Source organism: Nilaparvata lugens, unplaced genomic scaffold (assembly GCF_014356525.2).
Source record: "Nilaparvata lugens isolate BPH unplaced genomic scaffold, ASM1435652v1 scaffold2359, whole genome shotgun sequence".
Classification (NCBI taxonomy): domain Eukaryota; kingdom Metazoa; phylum Arthropoda; class Insecta; order Hemiptera; family Delphacidae; genus Nilaparvata; species Nilaparvata lugens.
Genome location: NW_024090297.1, coordinates 45,095 through 53,396, shown reverse-complemented (window position 1 = coordinate 53,396; position 8,302 = coordinate 45,095). Strand labels below are relative to the sequence as shown.

The 8,302-nt window shown below is 35.3% G+C and overlaps 1 long non-coding RNA gene across 1 annotated transcript; it reads right to left on the bottom strand.

Annotated features, from left to right (window-relative positions):
- Positions 1-596: 596 nt before the first annotated feature.
- LOC120355518 lies at positions 597-4,602 on the bottom strand. Its single transcript, XR_005573548.1, has 3 exons — positions 3,597-4,602; positions 2,912-3,042; positions 597-1,463 (listed from the first exon to the last, which is right to left on the bottom strand). It is a non-coding gene; the product is annotated as an uncharacterized LOC120355518 (long non-coding RNA).
- Positions 4,603-8,302: the final 3,700 nt, after the last annotated feature.

Below are 8,302 nucleotides of genomic sequence, written 5' to 3'. Positions count from 1 at the left end.
AGGCTTCGTTTTCCCATCCCCCGCCAACTAGCAAAGGCTAGAGGCTATATTTTCCCTTCCCCGCCAACTAGCAAAGGCTAGAGGCTATATTTTCCCTTCCCCGCCAACTAGCAAAGGCTAGAGGCTTCACCCCGCCAACTAGCAAAGGCTAGAGGCTATATTTCACATACTTCAATCTTAATTCTCAACTTATATTTGTATTTTCTAAATACTAAAACTAAAATGCATGCAATTTAAGACTGTAGATGAGGCTAGAGGCTTCGTTTTCCCATCCCCCGCCAACTAGCAAAGGCTAGAGGCTTAACCCCGCCAACTAGCAAAGGCTAGAGGCTATATTTTCCCTTCCCCGCCAACTAGCAAGGCTAGAGGCTTAACCCCGCCAACTAGCAAGGCTAGAGGCTTAACCCCGCCAACTAGCAAGGCTAGAGGCTTCACCCCGCCAACTAGCAAGGCTAGAGGCTTAACCCCGCCAACTAGCAAGGCTAGAGGCTTCACCCCGCCAACTAGCAAAGGCTAGAGGCTTAACCCCGCCAACTAGCAAAGGCTAGAGGCTTAACCCCGCCAACTAGCAAAGGCTAGAGGCTTCACCCCGCCAACTAGCAAAGGCTAGAGGCTTCACCCCGCCAACTAGCAAAGGCTAGAGGCTTCACCCCGCCAACTAGCAAAGGCTAGAGGCTTCACCCCGCCAACTAGCAAAGGCTAGAGACTATACTTAATATCACTCCAGCCTCAGATATAAACGTATTTTTCTTAATTCTAATTCTTAAGACAGATAATTCTCACACCCCCATCCCTAAGTTTGCTGAAGGCACTACAATCTAATATTTGCATCGCCAGTCTCATAGAACAAGTCAGACCAGGCCACAGTGTAACAGTACCACCTGCTCATCAAATTAGTGCTGTACTGAGCCCGCAACCATCATGAAAAAGCTGTGGCACCACCACAAAGGGCACTGATCAGAAATGTAATAGTCGACTGACAACTGCAAATATCCTACAGGGACCCTGACAACTCAAACCCTATTCAAGGTGATTTTCTTACTCCACAGCCATCCATAAACCACAATCTAACAGTAGCACATGTTCGTCCAGTTGTTGGCACTCGGAAATGCGATCTGCAGGTCAGTTGACTCTAACTTGAAAGCACCCATTGGACTCAGAACCAACCGGATAGAACATGGCACTGCCGAAAGGGTCGGGATGAACTGTGTCATAATAGTAACCACCATAAACATCCCGGCCCTAGCTTGATATCTGTGTTAGAATAGGGAAGTGTTAGAGCATTCTATCCTGTCTAGACTAATGAAAATATAAATTCCAGATATCTCATACCACATCCAGTGATCCACATGTCCACTTTGGTAGTAGAGCTGCTCTCCAATGCATTGAATATCTGGTGGCATCTCCATTATAATTCACATGTATCTCCACAATATTGTTTGTTTAGTTGTTCATCAATCCTGCTGAAAATGACAAAACTTTCATTGATAATCTTATACACAATTGATTGAAGGTTAACTGTTAATTTAAATAACAAAATTCAATAGATATAGTGCCAAGTAGAATTATCAAACTTGGTTCAATAAATATTTCACCATACATTGTTAAAGATGAATAATTTTAAAAAATATCTACAATGGTGCACTTGGATTCATTTGGTAGGCTAAGCTGCAACAAACTTGTAAAGCACTTACAAAACAAAGCAATTTTATATAATGTAGATAAACAGTTACAAATCTTAACTTGGACTGAACTAAGAGAATACCTGAATCAACAGGAGTGTATGTTTGTACAAGACAGTATCAATAAGAGTTTCTTACTCTCAATGATACTCATTAGAGAACCCTTGAATTTCTCAAGAATATCTCTAATTTTAAAGTATCAAAAAATGATGATAAATAGTTGCTAATCATAGATTGAACTTATCACTAAACTAAGGACCGCCAGGCGTGAATGTTGTACTCTACAGTATCTATGAGAGTCTCTCACTCTTAAAGATACTTAGTAGAGTAGAGAAGTAAAAAACTCTTGAATTTCTCAAGAATATCTCCACTTCCCAGCATCTCCAAGGGTGATACACCCTCTTTGATGCAAAATACCTTGTGCATTTCCCCTACCGATGGGGAAGTGTCACCTATTAAGTAAATTGCATGCAAGTTAAGACTTAAAATTATGTTAAAACTAAGATTAACCCAAGGCTATCACAAGATAGCGGTGATTTCCATTCTCCCCGCCAACTAGCAAAGGCTAGAGGCTTAACCCCGCCAACTAGCAAAGGCTAGAGACTATACTTAATATCACTCCAGCCTCAGATATAAACGTATTTTTCTTAATTCTAATTCTTAAGACAGATAATTCTCACACCCCCATCCCTAAGTTTGCTGAAGGCACTACAATCTAATATTTGCATCGCCAGTCTCATAGAACAAGTCAGACCAGGCCACAGTGTAACAGTACCACCTGCTCATCAAATTAGTGCTGTACTGAGCCCGCAACCATCATGAAAAAGCTGTGGCACCACCACAAAGGGCACTGATCAGAAATGTAATAGTCGACTGACAACTGCAAATATCCTACAGGGACCCTGACAACTCAAACCCTATTCAAGGTGATTTTCTTACTCCACAGCCATCCATAAACCACAATCTAACAGTAGCACATGTTCGTCCAGTTGTTGGCACGCGGAAATGCGATCTGCAGGTCAGTTGACTCTAACTTGAAAGCACCCATTGGACTCAGAACCAACCGGATAGAACATGGCACTGCCGAAAGGGTCGGGATGAACTGTGTCATAATAGTAACCACCATAAACATCCCGGCCCTAGCTTGATATCTGTGTTAGAATAGGGAAGTGTTAGAGCATTCTATCCTGTCTAGACTAATGAAAATATAAATTCCAGATATCTCATACCACATCCAGTGATCCACATCTCCACTTTGGTAGTAGAGCTGCTCTCCAATGCATTGAATAGCTGGTGGCATCTCCATTATAATTCACATGTATCTCCACAATATTGTTTGTTTAGTTGTTCATCAATCCTGCTGAAAATGACAAAACTTTCATTGATAATCTTATACACAATTGATTGAAGGTTAACTGTTAATTTAAATAACAAAATTCAATAGATATAGTGCCAAGTAGAATTATCAAACTTGGTTCAATAAATATTTCACCATACATTGTTAAAGATGAATAATATTAAAAAATTGCCATGACTTGATATTAAATTGTGTCACAAAAAAGGATCTAGTAAATATTGAATAAGATACAAATTTAAAAATCTTGATATTAAAAAAAGATATTATTTAATCTAATGTAATCTAATTATTTAATCTATCCAATCTATTATTTATTCTCTCTATTTATAATTTTGATATTATTCAAAAACACTTGATATTAAATTGTGTCACAAAAAAGGAACTAGTGAATATTGAATAAAGATACAAACTGAAAAAATTCGAATATGCTTTACAAATTGTCTAGGAACAATAAGAATTGATAATTCCAAACAAAAAATAAATTAATGAGATATAATATCATGGAGCTTGAGTCTGGATATCTGGATGAGTAAAAATCAATGAAAGAGTCTACTAACCTTTTAAAAAATATCTACAATGGTGCACTTGGATTCATTTGGTAGGCTAAGCTGCAACAAACTTGTAAAGCACTTACAAAACAAAGCAATTTTATATAATGTAGATAAACAGTTACAAATCTTAACTTGGACTGAACTAAGAGAATACCTGAATCAACAGGAGTGTATGTTTGTACAAGACAGTATCAATAAGAGTTTCTTACTCTCAATGATACTCATTAGAGAACCCTTGAATTTCTCAAGAATATCTCTAATTTTAAAGTATCAAAAAATGATGATAAATAGTTGCTAATCATAGATTGAACTTATCACTAAACTAAGGACCGCCAGGCGTGAATGTTGTACTCTACAGTATCTATGAGAGTCTCTCACTCTTAAAGATACTTAGTAGAGTAGAGAAGTAAAAAACTCTTGAATTTCTCAAGAATATCTCCACTTCCCAGCATCTCCAAGGGTGATACACCCTCTTTGATGCAAAATACCTTGTGCATTTCCCCTACCGATGGGGAAGTGTCACCTATTAAGTAAATTGCATGCAAGTTAAGACTTAAAATTATGTTAAAACTAAGATTAACCCAAGGCTATCACAAGATAGCGGTGATTTCCATTCTCCCCGCCAACTAGCAAAGGCTAGAGGCTTCACCCCGCCAACTAGCAAAGGCTAGAGGCTTCACCCCGCCAACTAGCAAAGGCTAGAGGCTTAACCCCGCCAACTAGCAAAGGCTAGAGGCTTCGTTTTCCCATCCCCCGCCAACTAGCAAAGGCTAGAGGCTTAACCCCGCCAACTAGCAAAGGCTAGAGGCTATATTTCACATACTTCAATCTTAATTCTCAACTTATATTTGTATTTTCTAAATACTAAAACTAAAATGCATGCAATTTAAGACTGTAGATGAGGCTAGAGGCTTCGTTTTCCCATCCCCCGCCAACTAGCAAAGGCTAGAGGCTTAACCCCGCCAACTAGCAAAGGCTAGAGGCTATATTTTCCCTTCCCCGCCAACTAGCAAAGGCTAGAGGCTTAACCCCGCCAACTAGCAAAGGCTAGAGACTATACTTAATATCACTCCAGCCTCAGATATAAACGTATTTTTCTTAATTCTAATTCTTAAGACAGATAATTCTCACACCCCCATCCCTAAGTTTGCTGAAGGCACTACAATCTAATATTTGCATCGCCAGTCTCATAGAACAAGTCAGACCAGGCCACAGTGTAACAGTACCACCTGCTCATCAAATTAGTGCTGTACTGAGCCCGCAACCATCATGAAAAAGCTGTGGCACCACCACAAAGGGCACTGATCAGAAATGTAATAGTCGACTGACAACTGCAAATATCCTACAGGGACCCTGACAACTCAAACCCTATTCAAGGTGATTTTCTTACTCCACAGCCATCCATAAACCACAATCTAACAGTAGCACATGTTCGTCCAGTTGTTGGCACGCGGAAATGCGATCTGCAGGTCAGTTGACTCTAACTTGAAAGCACCCATTGGACTCAGAACCAACCGGATAGAACATGGCACTGCCGAAAGGGTCGGGATGAACTGTGTCATAATAGTAACCACCATAAACATCCCGGCCCTAGCTTGATATCTGTGTTAGAATAGGGAAGTGTTAGAGAATTCTATCCTGTCTAGACTAATGAAAATATAAATTCCAGATAATCTCATACCACATCCAGCGATCCATATCTCCACTTTGGTAGTAGAGCTGCTCTCCAATGCATTGAATAGCACTGGTGGCATCTCCATAATAATTCACATGTATCTCCACAACTTTTTCTTTAGTTGTTCATCAATCCTGTTGAAAAAGACAAATATTGATTAATAATTTTATCCATAATTAATTCACCTTTCAACTGTGATTGATATAACTGAATTGAATAAATATACTTTCCTCAATCTTGTTCAAATAAACAAAAATTAGAAAAATGAAAATTTAATCTTGCTCTATAGTTATTTATAGATCCGTTGACTACAGAATAATAATAATAATTTTGAATGCAATGAATGTAGTACATTATTCAATCAAAGGAGCAATGAGGGTCACTATAATATCAAGGAAGATATATCTAGTGCTAGTTGATGAATAAATTATGATTGGTATGACTCGATGTGAAAATAGAACATGAAAAACTATCAATTTAAAAAACTATCAATTTATAATAATTTTTAAAAAATAGTCCAAACTTGCATTTGTTTAACATCAAAAGAATAAAAAAAATAGTTCAAACTTGCATTAGTTTAACATCAAAAGAATCAAATAAGATAAAAAATTATTTAAAATAAAGATTCTTAAAAGTTCGTTAGACCAAATAAGATATTAATTTAGGAAAATATATAAGTGATTCCATATCAATCTAATTATCATGCCGATTCAAAATATAAGAATGTAATTTTTGTAAAAATTAATTCAGAAAAAGAATAGTTTTATTTATAATAATAATGATAATACTTATTAAATCAAATAGTTAATTAATTCATGGACTGCAACTAAGCTGCTACATATAATTTTTGGTAAATTTAAAGGTAGGTTTGAAAAATAAAATCAATTGCATGATACAGTATAATAAATAGATTCCTGTATTTGAAGATCTCAAAATTGAAACTGAGTTATTTTTTCAATTGGAAAAAAATTCATTAATAGTCAAATTTCATAGTATTGATAAATTCTAAAGAACTAATAATCTGGAAATTTACAGAGAAGTAGCAATAATGAAACAATGAATGAAAAAAAATTGGCTAGTTTCTTAATAATTCTGTAGGCCTATACTAATAATGATGATGACTGAAAAATTTCAGTTCAAAAGAATCAAAAATATTGGAAAAATATTTTTATTAAAAATTATCCATCACATATTTAATAGTTGAAATTGTATTGAAGTTTCAAAAGGTCTGAGCTGATAAGTGCATGCACAAAACCAAAATTATTCACTTATAAAAAAATAGAAACCGACTAACCTTGAGTCCCAAGGCTTAAAAAATCTTGTCTTAAAACACAAACTGGATCACGATCATTAATAAAACCTCTAAACTATCAAATTAATTACACTATAGAATCATAAAATCAACTATTTGAGCTCAGAAACTGAAAGAAACTTGAAAGTATTTTCGCTCTCACTTCAACATCATTCTCTCAGCACTGTCTCGACGCAAATGAAGTCCCAGGCTGCTGCAGCTCTGCTTTTATACTCTCACCGGGAGGGTGTCAGTTCCTCTCGGTTTCAGTTCATCTAGGTTTATTTACCATTTTGCTCGTGTCAAACCAATGATTGATGAATTACTGTTCATAGATTAGAAGTTATTTATTTATTTATGAGCCAAATATTTATTTTATTTTAAATTGACAAATTAACATCTTTGTAATCATTTGTATAATTTTGTAAACAATAATTAACGAATTTATTATGGCTTATTAATCGAACCATAGTTTGATACGTAACATTTGTGTATCAGAATATTTCAAACGAATATTTGAAAAACTGATAAAAAATCGAAAGCATTATTAGTAGTGGTTAAAGAAGTGTGGATTTTTGTAGAGAAATTGGAATAGATGTCAGTTTGATAAATATTACACTTTGAAATAGAGATATCTGTCACCAAGTAAGAAATATGTCCAAGTTATTTGCAAGTACCTTAACAATAATTGTTTCTCCTGGGTAAAATTGGCATAGAAACATAAACTAAAATTCTAGTTATAGTTACTTTTAGGATAAAACTTTCTCTTATAAATCTGACTGATGACAACTCATTCCAATTCGATAGTGAATGAAAGTTATTGTCACTAAAGAAACTTCCAATGAATTTATCTAATCACTAATGTACTTCCATGAATAATTAATACTTTAAAATATTGATACTTTATATTTCAACAGCAGGGCTGAATTGATTGCTTCAAGTGTGGGCTATTAGATGTCTAAAGAGTTCATTCAAAGTTCAAAGAAGACATTATGCTTATCAGTGAGCCAAAACCTAGGTTTTATTCTGAAGATGTTATCCAGTCACCTTATCGCATCCAGAACCCTTTTTATTATGATGATTAATGAATTTGTTTGAAACTTTATCCTTTAATAGTTTCAAATGTTTGAAAATGAGACACTAGTGCATAACCCTAATCTTGTGTTTGGAGAAGTGATTGTATTAATATTTAGAGTTTCTGCTTCTATTTGTTGATGTAAGTTACATTCATGTCATGTAATTGATTATCTGAAGATAACCAGAATATGACAGTCCAGAGAAATAAAATCACTAGTTAATGCGGTAGTCTTTATACCTAAATCTGCATCCTTTACCCATAATATTGGATCAATGGGTAGAATAATATAGAAGCTATCTTATTTCAATAAAATTATTTAATAATATTAATTAAACAAAAATCATACACAGTACCATCACCGTATTGTAAAATGTTATAAGACTTTGGAAACTTTGCTTTTAAAACTAAAACAACGTTTAATTTCAGCAAGTTATATTGCTCTCCTATTTTTGTACTATCTTGTCGTGACTTCCTCAATGTTTGAAATAGATTTCAATATCATTTTTTGACTCATCTTCTGTTTAGTTTTTTAATTTTCAGGTTATGTATCCTCCAGTGTTTGTTTACTTTTTTAAGGTTATGTTGCATTGGGACCCTTCTGCTGGAATCAGCTGGAATGCGTCGCCAGCTGGAGTAAAGTAAACTGGAAATAAAGTTTATTTCTTTGA